Genomic DNA, 18,193 nt, shown 5'->3' with positions numbered 1-18,193 from the left:
GCGTTAGCTCCGAGCTAACGTGCTAACCGCGAGCTAACGTTAGTTAACTACTCTGAACACTTAGCTAAAAGGAGTAAGTTAACATTATTCACGACGAATTAGCAACGAAGGATAACGTAACTAAACCTTGAACTGATTGACCAATTCATTAATCTAGCTAGCCTGTGCTTTTCAAGTGTTAGCTATAGTTATAACTTCATTTTCCACACTGGAACAATAATTGAAAATAGTTAAGCTCACTGAACTAAACTTACACATCACAAATCATGTTAGCGTATGTACATGTGATTTTTTAAGTATATTACTTACCCTCTTGTTCTTTGTCTTCTTGAAGAGAATTTGTCTTCAGCCCTGCCTGCTGGCTTGTCCATTTGAAAATGATGAACTTGGGCCAGAAAATTTGTTAAATGAGGGTTTTAACCCTTACAGCGAGTGTCAGCTGTTTTCTGTAACTTCAGTAATGGGCCACTTATGACATGCCAGACTTGGGCCAAAAATACTGAGGCATAAATCAAGCACGAGAGTCGCAAAATGAAAACCAGTAAAAGGAACATTAAGGCACATCTCACTTTTGCCAAAAAATGCCTTTATGAATATAATATATAAATGTATAAATAATCAAAAAGTAGACAGTGTAACTCTTTGGAAGACAGGGGACCCATTACATCTAGTGCAACACAGCATTCCACAAGAACACCATACCAGCAGTGAAACATGGCGGTCGTGTGATGGTAAGAGGATGCTCTGCCACTTGAGTGCGACTTGCCATCATTGATTGAACCATGAATTTTGCTCTCTGTCTGCAAAAGAATGACCAGTGATCTGAAGCACAAGGCCAAGTCCACCTTTGAAAGACGCAGAAGAAACAAAATTAAGGTTTGAGATGCAGTGGCAGGACCTCAAATGGGCAGTTCATGCTTGAAAGCCCTCCAATGTGGTTGAATCAAAGCAGTTCTGAGCCAAATCTCCTCCACAGTGATGAAAATCTCCTTTACAGAAAGTTAAAAATACAGAAAATGGTTATGAATATGTTGCCTGACATCTAAGACACTGTTTTACGGTTGTTTTGAGATGATTTCAGCCTTAAAATCCATTCATGGTGGAGGGATATATACCGGGCATTGTGAGGCAGAATAGTCCCAAAGAAAACATATTATTTTGGATTTTACACAAGTTCACCATCATCAACATACAGTATAAAAACTCAGAAGACACATGTAAGTTCACCTGTGGTGTTGGATAGTAAATGAAATGGCTATATTTTGTATCGTGGACATGGCGATCCCACCACCGTTTCACACGAAACCACTCTGAATGACTCTGTTTACGTATCAAACACTATTATGCAGAAATTTTGTTGCACAATTTGTCTTTATTGAGCAGTGAAGAATATCTTTGTCACAGAGAAAATAATAGTTGTGCATCCTTGAGCTTTTTTTTCACCTTAAACAAATAAAAGTGACTGCAAAGGCCAAAAGGACTCACTGCAAAACCTGGCATCTTGCCAAGTGAAATGATCTTAAATCTAATCAATATATCTAACAGTTATTATTTTGTTCGTTTTGTAACCCTATTTTAAGATTATTTAACTTATTTCAAGACAGTGTTCACCTGTTTTATTTGATTTTGTTAAGTAAAATGATCTCACAATTTTGGCAGATGACTGTGCTTGTTGTAAGAAATATGCTTGAAACAAGCTAAATGATCTGCCAATATAGTGAGATACTTTTACGAAATAAAATCACCTAAGACACGTAAAACAAGATAAATAATCTTCTAAAATCAGATATATTAATATATTGACCAGATTTAAGAACATTTCACTTGCCAAGTTACTATTTTTTGCAGAGCACCTTTTCTCAGTGGCAATATACAAACACAGCATTATCTTACTTGCTCCATTGTTTCCCCTGACTATAGGAACGTAGCTGAGCCATGCTTGTTCCCAGCATGGACTTTTGTTTAACAGAGCTACCCAGATAGCAGACAGTTCTGGGCCAATTCTGGCTTACTTAGTGCTTGCTTGATTTATGCCTCAGTATTTTTTGCCCAAGTCTGGCCTGTCATAAGTGGCCCATTACTGAAGTTACAGAAAACAAACGATGCTCACCATTTAAGGGTTAAAATGGATGGATTTTCCCACCCAAGTTCATTTTCAACTGGACAAGTCAGTAGCTAGGTTTGAAGTGAAGACAAATGGAAGAGCATTAATAAGGTAAACAATATAATTAAACAAGCATGTTTATGTACGTTTACATTAATCTAACTCATCTGTGCAGTGAAACACCACATACACACTAGTGTGTACACACACTGGGAGCAGTGAGCACACTTGCCCGGAGCGGTGGGCAGCCATATCCGCAGCGCCCAGGGAGCAGTTGGGGGTTAGGTTAGCCTTGCTCAAGGGCACCTCAACCACGCACGGTCGGCTCAGAGGAGCGAACCGACGATTTTCCGGTCGCAAGGCTAGTTCCCTAACCTCTAGCCCACGACTTTCAGTATGGAAAATAAAAGCTAAAACTATAGCTAACAGTACCATTATGGCATAATGCTTGAAAAGCACAAGCTAGCTAGGTTAACTAACTGGCAATCAGCTCAAGGTTTAGTTACATTACCCTTAATTTAAATTCTTTGTGGAAAACGGTAGGTCACTTCTAGCCTTCATAACTTCAGAACGGTTTAAAATACAAACATGATCCACATATCAGGACATTCAGCAGACCTGCCCCTATCTAGCAAGCATGACGTCGTCGAGCTGTTACATCAGCATTAGTGAGTAATTTGGCTCGGAAAATCACCTAAAATCCTGATATTATTGCTCTGCTGCAGTGACATGATTCACACATCAGATCACTTATCATACTCTGCCCTCACAATCCAGAGTGATTTCATCCACCGGTGACCATCCATCAGCCAGAAACCCAGCTCCAAATCACCCAAACCACACTCCATATTGTTACATTACATCTCTATTTTTAGCCTTCATATTATAAACAAAGGGCTTTCAGTTTACATTGATTTTGAGTATTAAAAATATTTTATATTAAATATGCAACTCAATTTGTAACTATAAATAAAGCTTGTCTTGCTGTGTACCAGAGTTTTAGCACTGAGCATGAATTTCAAGAGGACAGAAAATCAATAAAAAATGTCTGCCTTATGCTAATTGTTTATTTTTACTCATAATAACCAATAATATTGATGACTAGACTAATAATTTCTGAAAAGATAATTACTACTGCACTTGTTTTCAAGATCTCTGTAATTTAAAAAAAATGCTAAATTTAGCAGGCGCTAGGTACATTTTTGATCAGAAATGACCCAATTCATAAAGATATCAAATTTCTGTTAGCACATGTCAAAAAATGGCATATCTGAGTAGCCCAGGGTCTCCTGAAAATAACAACATATGGCATGTGTAACTGTCACACGTAAATACATTATAATTGCAATTGTAATTGTAATTGACCCAAAACCCTAAAATTTTAGGTTTCTAAGGGTTAATAAACAGTTTATCCGGTTTTGTATTTGTTTACTGTGAAAAAGTTTTCTAATCATACTTATCTATTGCACACAGAATGAGAAAGTATAGCTGTTTATCAAGTTAAATAGCAAAACAGTCTCTCTCATACACAGTTGGCTTGACCTCAGATGTGTACATATTTTATAAAGAACTGGGATCAGCTGGGCAAGAATCTATCTGGGCAGATAGATTTTTCTAGCTCACTATACCCAGTTAGCAAAATCTATCTGGCCCAGTTAAATGCAGGTCAGCAGTCTAATTTTTTTTCTCTCTCTGATTACAGGACTATAACACATAATGCTTCCATGTACCACCCTCTCAAAAATAAAATTGTGGCAATACTGGCATACTTTTGGGAATATATGTCACCTGTAAAATGCTGTACATCGTTTTGTGTCATAAACATTGCAGTCTCGTTGAACTCGTGTTTATGTAATATGACTTTAAAAAGACACGTAATCCAAAAGTAATATAAGATTACGTTACTTTAAAATAGTAATCCTTTGGATTACATTACAGATTTCATTTTTCACATAAGTGAAAACAGTAATCTGTCCATGTTCACAGTAATCATTACCACCCTGGAGCTTCCTTACAGGACTGTGTGAGAAGTGTGGGAGTTGTCTGGGCGAAAGGGAGAGAATGCAGGATGTGAACTTCACTCCGTTCGTTCTGTTCACTCTGCAATAATGCAATATGGACGTAGCCTCTCTGTTCCTCCGGGAGAGCGTATGCTAGGCTAGGCGGGAGAAGCGAGGACCTAAACAGTCCTTGTTCAAAAGCTGCTGAAGGAATCGTGTCTATCTACACAAGCTGGCTTGTGTTTTTCGGCGGTTTTTGAGAAAAAGCAGAACTACTTCTGTGCTTCAGAACTTCCTAATTAGGTTAAGTTCTCCAGACAGCCGAGCTCGGTCGCCTGAGAAGTTGCGCAAGCTGAAAGCTGAAGAAGAAAAGAAGAAGGAGGGAGAGGAAAGCAATCTGTGCTGTGAGAAAAAGGAAATTGCAACACTGGGTTTCTCAAACGTTCCTCTAAACATGGAGAAGCACTCAGTATTTCGCCAACTCAGCCGGTTCCAGGGAAATAGCTCGGTTTGTTTCATGAAAGTTTGAGTGCTGCTACGGCTACTGCTTTACTGACTGAAACCTAAAGAGCTCTGAAAGTTTAACCCCTCACACTCCAGAAGCGGTGGATGTGGGTGAGAAGCTCCTCATTCATTATCTGACTGCATGTGGGAGAGTTGTGGGCTCGTGAGCATGAGTGGTGAGTGGTGTATGTGTGTTTGTTTGACGGAGTGTCCTCGCTGGCCACTTTATTGAAAACTGATGTTTTGCCCCAGTTTAATGTGTTGAATAATAAGCTGTTCCAGTATTATCTGGTCTGCAGTGGTCCTGTGGTCAGAACATGACCCATGACGAATAGGATATAGCAGGGCACATAATCCTAGTCCTGGATTTCTACCACCCTACATACCTGGCTGTAATATTCAGGGTAGGGCTTAAAGCTAAATCGTTCTTATATAGAAACCACAATTTGAAAGAGTGCACGTTGCAAATTGCAAGAGATGCAAATTTAGTTCAGTAGTAGTCTGGCGCTGTACGTTCAGTGCTCGAGAATTCAAAAAAGGCCCGTACCCCATTTTATAGAAAATAATCAAAGTTTAAATGGTCGGGAAAATCACAATTAGATATTTTATCTAAATCGTTCAGCCCTAATTTAGATACTTATGAGGCCTTCATTACCTGCATCAGGTGTGGTGGACTAATTCAGTGCGGTCAAATCACAGTTTAAATCAACAGTTTCCAGAATCTGGAAACCAGCTGCAGAGTAGGTTGTACGTAATTCAGGACAAATCTGTGCTTGTTTCTACACAACCTTGATGAATGGGGGTCAGTATCTTTTGTAGGGGAGGGTGAGATGACGTGAATGTTTTACAGATGGTGACAGTATACCACAGTATACCCAAAAATACGTAACTGGCTTTCTAATTAATTAAATAAACACATTTTACAACACAACGACAACACTAATAATAATAGCAACAAAACACCACCAACAAGAATAATTATTAATTAATTAGAGACATGAATCATCATAATCATTATTATTATTATTATTATTATTATTATTATTATTGTTGTTGTTATTTCTTGTTTGGTATATTGTTATATAAATCAGAACCTTGTATCTTCAAAATAACTTCACAGGAGAAGGAAGTACATTCTTAAGTTTGCATTGAAGACAACTGAACAAGGATTGTTTTTAAATAAGTAATTTTGGAGCACTTCTATTGGTCCTTTAATCATGAATAATCATGAAAAAACGAACAACAACAAATGGAGAGGTTTTCTTCCGATATATAGTCATTAGCTAAGGTCAAATTTCATGTTAATGTTGACTTACAACACAAATCCTCTACCAGGAGCAAACTTAAATATAGCATATTTTTCTGCAAATTTCAGTGGAAAAAAATAAAACAGAAGAAAAAAATGTGCTATTATCTTCGCACAGATCACATTTTATGTTTTATTTATTCCCCTATATGTTAAATTCAACAATGCATGTATACCAAAAGCTGGTCTGAGAAGACCTGGAAATGTCCAGCTGCTCATTGTGTGTCTTATGTAAACACATTCGTTGCTCTTGCTTTAGGGAAGGAGGTGGTATTTTGGTCACTCTGACGCAGCTTGATGTTTGACCATCAGTCACACTGTGTGCTTGGATGCAGTGAGTGGTGAGTCACCTGAATGGACACTCTCTCCTGGATGAGGCTCCGTCCTTTTTTTTGCTGAAGTCGGTTTCCGTCACAGTGAACACAGTCCTACGAGTCATCAGCCTAGCTTGTGCCAGATGAGTGTCATCCAGGTGAGATTTTTTTTTTCCTTTTTAAATCACAGTTCTACACACTTTAACGTTCTTGTGTCGCTAGGTTGCACAAAACTTTCTAACGAAAAGTGTGCTGATTCACCATGTGTCACGTCTCCATTTAGTTGCCATGAATCAGCATGGAAGTTGTCCCTGTGTTAGATACCATTGTGTGCAAAAGTTTGAACACCCTTGGTCAAATCACATGTTTTTTTTTTATTTTCTAAGTGAATTGAAGCCAGCACATCCTCTATGGGGAACAAACCTGGCATTTTGCTGCAAATTTCAGTGTACAATTTCTGTTAATTTGTAGAGTTTAACATTTTTTTATGTTTTAGTTTTTGTTAAATTAAGTAAATAAACAGTAACTGTGCATTAAAATGTGGTCTTACTTTGCACTAAAATATGTGCATTACTGTACATTAAAATGTGTTTATAGGATGTTAATTTATTTTTACTTAGAAAATCAACAAAAACATGGCATTTGATACACAAAACTTTGCATATGACTGTACATGGTGAACAACTGCTGAATTCACGAGCAGTTATACGAGTAGTAATAACATGCCTGAATCCTTATCGTTGCTGCTGTAACATAATACTGTATCTTCAATAAAATTACTTTACAAGAGAAGGATTAACTCTAATGCACAGTAATGTAACGCTAATTCATCATGGAATATTCACACAGTGTGGGGTGGCTATTATTTTCAAGTGGTGTAAAAAATAGATAATGAAAAAAATTGAACTAATAGGTCTTATTATTGTCTTGCTTTGGAAAAATATTTCTTTTGATGACTCAGTGAGTGGACAGAGCTAGTTCCCAGGCCACTACTCGAAAGCTCACATTCACATTCTTCAGAAAGAGAATGTGACTTGGCAAAGACTGATTGAGCGCATTAGATTATCATGTCCAAACAAGGACAGAGCGAGGGAGGAGGAGAAATGGAACAGCTTTGTATAACAGGCTGCTCAGTAGTTGCCAGACTTCCTCTGGTTGTGCTTTTCACACCATTATTGCGTCATACCATATTGTCATGCTTTTAGGTGCTCATTTTAAGTGAAGTGCTTTAATAGATAATTTTAAAGCTTTGTAGTTTAAAAAAAAAACAATTCTGGCAAAGAAAAGTTGTGTCATGCTATCTCTAAAAACAAAGTACATTGCAGTTGCAATATGTGTCAAAATAATCGGCTTACAATGCCATGCAGCTCTACCATACACTCCCATCTTTGCTCTCTCTGCATGAATCAGTTTAAATGTGATTTTATTGATTAAAGACTAAGGTCTCGTCCACATGTATCTGGATATTTTTATAAACATTGGTTTTTCCCTCTATTTAAAAACAAAAGATCTTCATCCATCAGTGTTTTTGAAATTCTCAACACAAGAACACAAAAACTTCTCAAAAACGCTTGCTTGAGCATGCCAGCCCAGTAGGGTGCCATAATACCCCATAAAATTTGATGTCATAAACCTCAAGACGAACATTGTGAGTGTCCTGTGTCCTCAGTAGAGCAGAGATTTTCTAACAGCTTGACAGCAGCATGTTCCTTCCAAAATCTATAATTCAGTATTTTACATCGAGTTAAAGTTTGATTTCTGCCAGAAAATAAAAGGAAAACATACCGTCTGCCTTGGGGTTGTTTACATCCACACAGTCCTGATTCAGTTGAGAAGCTGAGCTTTTCTGGCTTTTCAAACCATTTTAATTAAGAAGTGAGAATTTGAGTTTGATTAATGATCATAAGGTCACATATCTTTAGAATCATTTAAGTATTTTTAATATTTGCAGTTGCTGAAAGTGACCATTACAAACCATCAGGGTTAAAACCTAATGGTTTTGCTTTCTAGTGGGACTTAGCTTAATAGTTTCCAGTAGAGACCACTAGTTTCCTGCAGAACACCTTTAGATCCCGTTGAGAAACGATTACATGCATTTAGAATCAGCCATCACTCACCTGTTAAACCATCCTTCACATTGTGAAATTAACCCATCAAAAAAAGTCAGAACATAGTACAAAATCATAAGGAACCAACAGAAACAGTGGTTTCTATGGGTTTTTTCAGCAGGGCAAAAGTGCAGTACATTCTGACACCTTTGTATGCAATAATAAACATTATTATAATAAATAAAAAAAAAAATAAATAAATAAATAAAATTCCCAGATCATCCCAAAATTATAAAGCACACAGAAACAACCCAGTTGTCATAATTTACAGGGTTCTGCTCAATAAAGTGCAAGTTAATGGCATAATGACAGAATTTTCAGAAGGCTGTGTTTTGCCATCTATACAAAAACACTGAAAACCGAATTTTCACCAAGCTCCACTCTGCAGAGTATTTTCAAAAATATCAGTTTTCAGTGAACAAAATGCAGTTTTTTGTGGACAGGAGGCCAAACACAGAGAAAAACGTGTTTTCAAAAATATCCAGATACGTGTGGACAGGGCAATAGTTGGAGTTATTCTTTATTGGTATCTGTTTTTAGACTGTTGTAATGTGCTTTGGTTTGTTGTGCGTTTTTGTTGTTGTGGTCTAAAGGTAATCAATTTCACAATTTGCAGGCCAGCACTCAAATTGCTGATCCCCACTACCTGTGGTCAGTAAGGTTCTTCAGGCACTTCATGGCTACTGAGTTGAGCTGCACAGTATACTGTTCCTTATTTGTTATCGCAATGTTCTGTTTGGCAATACACGTGTTGCAGAATATGCAAATGAGCCTTGACACAATTACTAAATGTTTTTTTGCGAGCTGTGTTTGTGAGTGATATAGCAATAATATAATTTATTCAACACATCATGCTGCACTAAATCCAGACAAAATTAAACCTGGTTTTGGTGTTTGAATGTCCAGCTTGATTGGCTTACTTAATTTTAGCATAGTGGGCATGCTACAGACACAAACTGATCAGTACAAGTTTGAGTCTGACTAACAGGTGCTTTGCTGACACAAGTTTAGATGATAAAACTAATGTCTGACAGAGCAAAATGTCAAGTAAGTGACAGAGTGTGGCGTTTAGGACTGGAATGTTTTAGTTAGCAGGCCAAACGTGCCTCACAGCACAAGCTTGGTTCCAGCTAACTGATGCTAAATTGACACCCATGTACAGGATATCTAAGAGCAGAAAAGTTGCTGAAAAGTACTGTCACTGTTTTTGTCTGAACTGGTCTGTAGTAATGCTGGATTGAGAGCGCTTTTAAGGGGATGGCTGCTTTGTGATTAACAACACAGAAGTGGAGCCACTTAAATGGATCCAGCTATGTTCCGCTTTACTACTGAGAATGCAGCTTTTCAGAAGTTAATACGTTTTCTGAACTGCTCCAGTGTTTTCTGTTGAGGGTATGGGAAATGTGGAAAGTTCTGTCAAAGATTTTGAACACTGTCAAGATCTGGGTTGACAGTGCGTAGTTAGAAGTCATCGCTGAACAATATTTTTTGTTGATTTAATGCAGGTCACCTATAAATCCTTATTTAAGTATTTATTGCTATTTGTAGAGAAATCACTTTTGTCACACTTAAGCTGAGACAAAGCATTCTTAGATAAATGATGTCATTTTCACAATACATAATATGTATACAATATTTCATTTTTCTAAAATTTGCAAAATTGTAGTGCTATGAGAAACCTTTTTTGTTTGGTGACATGGCATACACAAAGAATAGTGCACAAACAGATGTACTATTGAATTTATTTAAAAAAAAAGATAATCATTTGTGATTATTTTTAGGAGCTTAAGAGTAAAATAAAAACTAGCTCAGCAAACTAAAAACATCTGCTAATTTGAATTGAATTTAGACAATAAACAAAACCAAAACGACCATGCTTATCAAAGTTTACAGAAAAGACAGCAGAAGGATGGTGAATATATAAAGCTAAGACTTGTTCAGATTTTCTGTTCCACCTTAAATGATACAGAAGCTAGGCACCAGAATGTAACTGTTGTACTATTCAGGGTAGAACAGAAAATTGGAAAATGAAGCTGGTGAATAAGAAGTCAGCTTCAGTTTTGTGCTGGATGTTGTACTTGTTTTAACTGCAGAAACTATTACAAGTGTTGACTTGTTACATTTCTTCAGTGAGACTGTTAAGTGCTGAACAAGGGCTTATTTTATGCTTTTGTTTTACTAGCTCATAGAGGCGGACTTGAATTCTCACACTTTGCTTGTCTTCTGAAAAAAATATGCTAAGCATAAACGTGGTAACAGACATTTCACAGTGTTGCTCTATATTATATTTACATTTACTGCTGTTCTGGCATAACTACACCAGGAAACCAATCTATTCACATGAAAAGTAACCGACTGTAGATCGGTGTTCAAGTCAAAGTTTGAGTCATCGGTGTTCGAGTCAAAGTTCAAGTCATCAGTGTTCAAGTTCAAATTTAAGTCGTTAGTGTTCAAGTCAACAGTTAATGGTGTACGTTTTTTTTCATTTTGTCAAGTTAAGTCTGAAGTCATCAGATTCAAAATTAAGTCATATCACTCAAGTCCACACTTTTACCTCTGACTACAGTTTTGTTAGTGTGTGCTATGACCATTCTGACCAATCTCAGAAGTTCCAAATGATGTTCAGTTAAATCAAAGCTTTGACATTGTCCAAAAAACATAAATAAGTGTGGACAGAGTAATGCTGCCGATCTTTAACCACATTACATCACGCCATATCAAGGGTTTATTATGTTTTCAGTATATTACAAGGTGTATTGCAGCACCGTATAGCAATATGATACCACTATCTTTTATAATAGGTACCTGCAGGATCATGTCACAGTGCTTTCTGTGTATACATTTTATAGGTTGCACAATGAAACAATGAAATTAAACAAACACATGCAGTTTCCTTTTCAGGCAAAGACTGTCTTTGACTGTAATGAAGTTGCTGAAGCTTGCCTTAGGGATTGGCATTTCTGGGATTTTTGCCATTAAATTATCCTCATGATTAAATGGAAAAAAGTTTTCCAGTATGCCTTGTATTCATAGTTTTGTAAGTAAAAAATGAAAACACAGAAGGTTCAATATTCATTTGTTGCATGCAGCTAGTGTAAGAGATGATCCATACCTGATCATTTGACTGATTTACTGATTTATTTTTGTGTTTTAAGTAGGGCTGACCAGAATAATTTGAACTTGTTTATGTTAGTACTTGCTTCTATGTTTAGTATTTGGAAGCTTCACTTTTTTAAAAATGTTTTGCCGAAACAACCCATTTTTGTCAGTAAAGACATTTTAAAACACCTATCATCAGTAGATGGAAAATGCATCATAAATTCTTAATAAGAACTCTTCATCACCTTGCCTCAGAGCTTTGCGTGTGTCTAAAACAGTGGTCACTCCCAGCCACTGGAGTCTGAGTGAAGCTCCCTTTATTACAGTGATTACAGTGTCAGCAGTTCCTCTCCTGCTGTTGTAGTCCATCCGTCTTTATGTGTTGTACATTCAGAGCAGAGATGGATTACTGACCAGGCCAGTGGGGCCCACACTCAGGGGCTCAATGGACCACAAGGCTTGAGGCATCTCAAAGACTGGGGACAGTCCACTACAGTTGCATAAATTAAATAAACACATTAAATAAACACATTGTCCATTTATGTAATGGTCAAATAAATGTCCTTACATTGGCACTGTATTTAAAATGATTAAAAGCCCCCAGAAGACCAAAAATGTGCAAAAATATAACTGCTGGAAATAAAAGGCTACTGCATCACATTTTTTGAGGCAATCATTTTGTTTACACTTTTTTCAAAACTGTTTAAGGCGCACATAAACAGGCATGGGCTGTTCATTAAAAAGCCCATACCCAACATTTTTTTTGTAATCAATGTTATATGAATAAAATTATTTGCATTCTGCATTTCTTACACTGTCCTGCACTAAATCCAATAAAAAGGACAGATTTTGTTTTTTGAAATCAGACATGCAGTTGGGAAGGAAGTGTTTTTAAGTACGTACTGTGACATTTTTTATCCCGATGATGATTCTATCACCTTAGCCCTGACATTTTTTAGTTAATTAAGACAACAATGCGATATGCTGTGATTTTACATACACCTGTAATCACCCTGGTTTAAATCTTATGTACAAACCAAAGCAAAAGTGGTGCAACCGAGTCCAGCAGCAGTGTTGACTAAAGGACCTGGTGTTGCAATCGAAGGGGGGGTGTTGTCAAACCTGATTCTGAACATTTTTGCAAACAGGCCCAAACATGCAGCAGCTATACCCATGAGCACTGCTGAGTAAGTGGTTTGTAAAATGTGGAAACCGCAAACTTCTTGAAATCTGTCATTTTCACCCCTGAAATGCAAGACTGTCTTTCAGTTGTCAAGCAATGCAGCATTTTGTTTGGTGTGATTCAGAATTTTTGAACTGATTTTTCACCTGGCAGGTCAATGTTGGTAATGTTGCAAGATCTTAAACGCTAAATGGTTCAGCATTTATCTTAATTCTCATATCTGTTAGTAAACTTGAGGCCAATCCCAGGGTGACCATGATGCTAGCTTAGCAGTTTCCAATGGACAGAGGGAGCCATGTCTTGGGTTGCCTATTCTCAGGTCCTGTTTTATTGGAGTGTGTACTATTTTCGTACTACCGCTCCCAGATTTTTGCTGATCTGATTAGATTTAGTTCCGTCATATGGTTGCCACATATATTCTGGCTGGGAGGCACGCGGCTGGGTTTGTGAGTTCATAAATATAAAATTATTAGACCAATCGAAGTCTGACTAATTGTTTTAAATTGCTTTAAAAGTTGAAAGTTAATTGCACTGGGATGCAGGTATCTAGCAGTCTGACCACCGCAAAAGTGAAGCAGTTCAGTTATAAACATATCTTTGAATTCTCTATTAAATCTCACTTTGTTGTTTTAAGTGTGTTGTGTGTTGTCTGTTATTCTGTGGATTTCATCTTTGAGATATAATCAGTGATTATGAAAAATGGCAAGCATATTACCAGCTAAAAGGTTAACTTCAGAGATAGCATGGTGGTAACTGCTCTACCTGCTCACCAACTAAGCATTTAGAGAGCAATACGAAAGCAAAATTGATATTTTTCACCATCTTAGTTCATGTCTCTGGTCTTTATAAGCACGATACATCATACTGTCCTAGAGCTGGGCAATATGACAATATTGATCATTATCATGATAAATTACTTCACAATATGTCACAAGATGCTTTTCTGAGCATATCATGGATATCATCACTACGTACAAAACACTTACCAATTGCAAGTTTGATTACAAAAAGAGCATAATTAGTCCTGTATTAATTAGTGTCACTGCAGTGCTGAGAATTATCCACCAACCAAATAATACCTGCACTGTTGTGGACTGTGGGGGTCCTGATCATTCAAGAACAAGGTGAAAAGGGGGCTAACAGGGTATGCAGAGAAAGCGATAGACTGCAGTTTTAATTGTAGAACTACAAAGTGCTCCTAGATGGTAGAATGTAGATGCAAGGAGCTGTTCCTAAAGTGGTCATTGAGTTCTGTTTCCTATTAAATATTAAATTATTTAAATGTATCATATGGGCATATATGTAATATATACAATATTTTCATTTATTTCATATTTAATGCTTTTTTTGCAGAGCTTACAGTATGCATGTTTTTAGAGTTTAGTTCTGGAGCTTTTCTACTAATGTTCACTTCATAAGTATGTGGAAGAAACAAAGAAGATGCATAAAAATCTTATATAACAGGAAGCTAACACATGAGTAATATATACATGATGTTTGCTGTCAAATGTGTCATATGTGTTACACATAAATTTGGATGGTGATTTATTGCTGAAATATATACTCCAGATTTGAAAATGGACAGTTTAAAATACGTTGGCATATATGCCACGTATGAGACTAATTTTATTTGGACTTAAAGAAAAACCATATATGCTAATGTATGTCATATATTTGAAACCCATATTTTGCCATATACCAGATTGTTTGAAATGAATAACTCTACTGTACATGCTAACATGGCTAATGGAAGCTTTTAGCATGTTGGAATTTGCAGCATTCATTCGTTAGCAATATTAACACTTCTGTCTTTTTTATATCGATTCAGTAAACACTCTTATCCAAAAACATGTAAATGAAAAGTCACAGTAATACACTCCCATAGAATCTTTCACAGATTTCCTGAAGGAGGCTTGCTGGATCTTCTGAGCTTAGTTTTGGAGTACTTCATTTATAATGGTTTGGCTTTTGAGAACAGAGCAATCACTGTGAACTGTGAAAGTAAAAAAGAAAGTGGTGACTCCACTGCTGTGAATCCAGGAATCTATGACTAATACAGTTTACAGTTGCACAGGAACTGTTTTTGTCTCGTCCAGTCACTAAGATCCAACAGTCCAAGTGCAATGTCCTTAACAGTTGTACCTCCTTTTTTATTAGTATAAACAAATCCTGTTGGTTAATGGACTGAGGATTTACAGCTGGCTTGTAAGACAAAATGACAGAAAAGAGTTCACTCTTAAAAAAATTTGTTCGCCAAGGGTTCATTAGTAAAGACAGTGGTTCTATATACAACCATGAACACTCACAGAACCCTTTGCATGCTTAATGGTTCTGTGCATGGTGAAATGGTTTGATGAAGAATGTGTTGTATATGGTTCTATATAGGACCTTTAGAAAATGGTTCTATAAAGCACCAAAAAGAGTTCTTCTGTTGTTACAAACTTGACATCGTAACTGTAAAAGAGCACTTCTTGGTGCTATACAGAACCATATGCAATATATTCTTCAGTAATCCGAAGAACCTATTCATTAGGGTTCTTTGAGTGTCCATGGTTCTAAATAGAACTGCCTTTACTAAAGAATCCTTCAAAACCTTTTTTTAAGTGAGAAAACTAAATTGAATTGAATTAAATAAACTCTGTTTGTCCCCAAGGGGCAATTCATAACTGGGCGCAGGGAGGCAGGAAGGCGTTTCAGCATCCCCACTATGTCCATGACTGGGCAAATAAACATATAACGCAAAAATATAACAAAGACACATTTTCATAAATAAGATATATAAATAAAATAAATACAAATCATTGATCTACCTTGGGCTCAAACACAGATAACTGCAGTGTTGTGCTGTTGTTAGTCTTTTATTCAGTCAAAAACATGCTGTTTATCATTATCAGCCTGTAACTTATTAGTTTTATGTAACATCACACTTTAAATGTTTCTACTGGTCTGTTTTGTTAATGTAGCACGTTTATAAGCTTACATTGCTAATACTTATAAGTCATTGTGGTTCAGCTAATGGTATCTGATTTTGCTTCTGTAGCTAACTGCGCTAGCAACTGTTTTCCAGCTAATGCTAAGGCTACAGCTTCATCGCTCTCAATAAAGGGGTATGTAATCTTGTTATGTCAAAGCCAATTAAGAATTTTATTCTATAATTTGTTTTTATTTAAAATATAAACTGTGTATTTGTTGCATGTTTCTATTATGGATACAGAAATTTTGGATGGCAAGTGCAGGGAACATACAGTTGTGTGCAAAAGTTTGGGTCAAATTTCATGTTTTTACTTATTTATTAAATGAATATAAGTTAACACATCCTCTACCGAGACCTTACTTCTGCAAATTTAATGTACAATTACTGAATTCAACATATTGGAAAAGGAAGAACAAAAAGAAAGTAAAAACACAAAATGTGGCCTGTGCAAAACATTTTATACAGCATGTTTTTTCCCCCAATGTGTTAAACTTACCAAATTATCATATTACTGAAACCCTATATCTACCTTATAGTAAGTAGAATTAGTGCTCACAACTAATTGCAGCCTATGAAATAAGAGTAAACTAACCTTTATGTGTGTTTTGTAAACCGCAGGTACTTTCTGACCTTTGAGTTTGCGGCACAAACACACATCATTCACTGTAAAAAAAATACAACAGTCAGGGTTCAGAGGCCTCTGGGTAACTGGGTCATTATTTAATGAACACAGAGAATGCTTATTAATAAACATCTGTTGCCACTTTGCTTGTTTATGTGTTAGCATCAGAAAACACCCTTAAATAGACCATGCTTTTGCTTTTTTACATTAAATGAACAAAGTGCAGACAGTTTCGCATATAAACAACACTCTGTGGCATATCAATAAGATACTCAACACAATGTGTTTGAATGAATCCCTGATTAGGGGCATATTCAAGACGTGTCACCCTAATTGTGTACTACAGTAAAGATAAAATTCAAATTAAAATACATGATTTTGCGCTATGTTTGTCACTGGAACTGGCCAGTACAGCTGCCAGTCACTGACCACTGTACTGGTAGTGTGCTCTTTTTCCAAAAATGAATATACAGTTACCATAATTTGTCATGTTATGCTGCATCCAGAAGCCTCTGGTACCAATTATGTAATGGCAGCCTCATTGTAAAGTACATTCCTTGAAATTGCTGGCTTATTTTGCTCAAAATGACTCAGAGTAAGGAGTGGGAGAAGCACAACTGCCTTCCTGTGTTCTCCACCCACTCATGCATGCACAGCCAGCACACACAGTTTAACGCACACACCTGAGTTTAATAGGTTATCTCACAGTGATCAACTGCTTTGTTTTCGTGCCTTTATGGAACTTCCCCACAAGGTAATTCACTGAGACAAAAAACTGAAGCGATAACAAATTATGATTTATAATATGAGAAATGAGCATGAAAAGTACATACAGAATGTTCAGTGGTGGCTACCTGAGCTGCTGATTTCTCTGCTGAGTTCAGAGGTTTTCTCGGGACATTTGTTGGGATCTTTTTCATGGATGCAGGGGTTTTAAGGTTGCTGAAATTTTAAGCTGCGTATATGTGACATGAGCGATGACATGATACGAAATGATTTGCCTTTTTTCGTTGCTTTTTTTTGCTAGTTTACGTAAAACAGAACGCATCATAACGCGCTATAATGAGACAAGAGATACACACATAACTGACACAGCAGATCACTGACACACATCACCTCTCAGCTGTCTTGTTCTGGAGTAACTTTATGCAAATGAACTTAGAGGTGACCAATCAGATTGTTGATCTGTGGCATGGTAACCGATTGTGTCACGCCCATAGTCACACTGAAAGATTTGACTATATGTTTTAAGCATATAAACAATATTAGGCTGCTTTGGTGTTCAGAACTAGCCTCTAAATCTGCACTCAAACCTGCGTGTGATTTAGCAACACACTCCCAAAGAGGCTAGCAGTTGGCTAAGGAAGCAAACGTGCACAGTTACTGCAGTTTCTGAAACATAACCAAACTTAAAGAAAATATAAACATGGAAACTCCACTCTAAAATAAGCATGTCTGGGTCTTTACTATGCCCAACTGATAAAAAAAATTAACTGCATTGAGCCTCAAGCCTGAAAAATGGGTGTGCTGGTCTTTCTGGCCAAAAAGACCCTGGAGTTTTATTTATAGAAAATAATCACATTTAACTTGCAAAATTGGTCAAGGAAATTAAATATTTTCCACAAATTGTTTTGTACTAGCTATTGGGGTGGTCCAGCTTACAGCAAGTAGAACAGCAGGGAGCAACACTCAAAGATGAAACTATAATAATAGCCCAAACTTTTGAAATTCATATCAAAGCTATGTAAATGTTAGCACTTAGGATGATATGAGGCTGAATCTGTGGAAGCCATGAGTGGCTGATTTTGTCCTGCCTGCAGTTTGTCTGTCTTCTTGGCACGAGTGTTCTTTAGGTTTAATCTAATAATTATAAAACTTTATCTTGCAGAGCTTAAGTGTGGCTACAGAATAACTAAAATACACTGAGTTTACAGTACAAATATCAGTGGCTAACACTGGATGCCTCTAGGTCAGGGCTC

The 18,193-nt window shown here is 36.8% G+C and overlaps 1 protein-coding gene across 5 annotated transcripts in view; it reads left to right on the top strand.

The window, feature by feature from the left end:
- The first annotated feature begins 4,141 nt into the window (after positions 1 to 4,141).
- The window catches only part of zmp:0000000936 (interleukin-1 receptor type 1), a 36,735-nt gene continuing 22,683 nt past the window's right edge, over positions 4,142 to 18,193 (top strand). For 2 of the 5 annotated variants that reach the window (XM_036561859.1, XM_036561855.1), the window contains exons 1-2: positions 4,142 to 4,784; positions 6,174 to 6,386. The gene's annotated coding sequence lies outside the window, so the exon portion shown is untranslated. Of the gene's footprint in view, positions 4,785 to 6,173; positions 6,387 to 15,658; positions 15,726 to 18,193 lie in introns of all 5 variants that reach the window. The other 3 variants (XM_036561858.1, XM_036561857.1, XM_036561856.1) reach the window with 3 other exon arrangements.

This window comes from Colossoma macropomum, unplaced genomic scaffold (genome assembly GCF_904425465.1).
Source record: "Colossoma macropomum unplaced genomic scaffold, Colossoma_macropomum, whole genome shotgun sequence".
NCBI classification, from domain to species: domain Eukaryota; kingdom Metazoa; phylum Chordata; class Actinopteri; order Characiformes; family Serrasalmidae; genus Colossoma; species Colossoma macropomum.
Note: the sequence above shows the minus strand (reverse complement) of the source record. Positions and strands in the feature narration are given on the sequence as shown.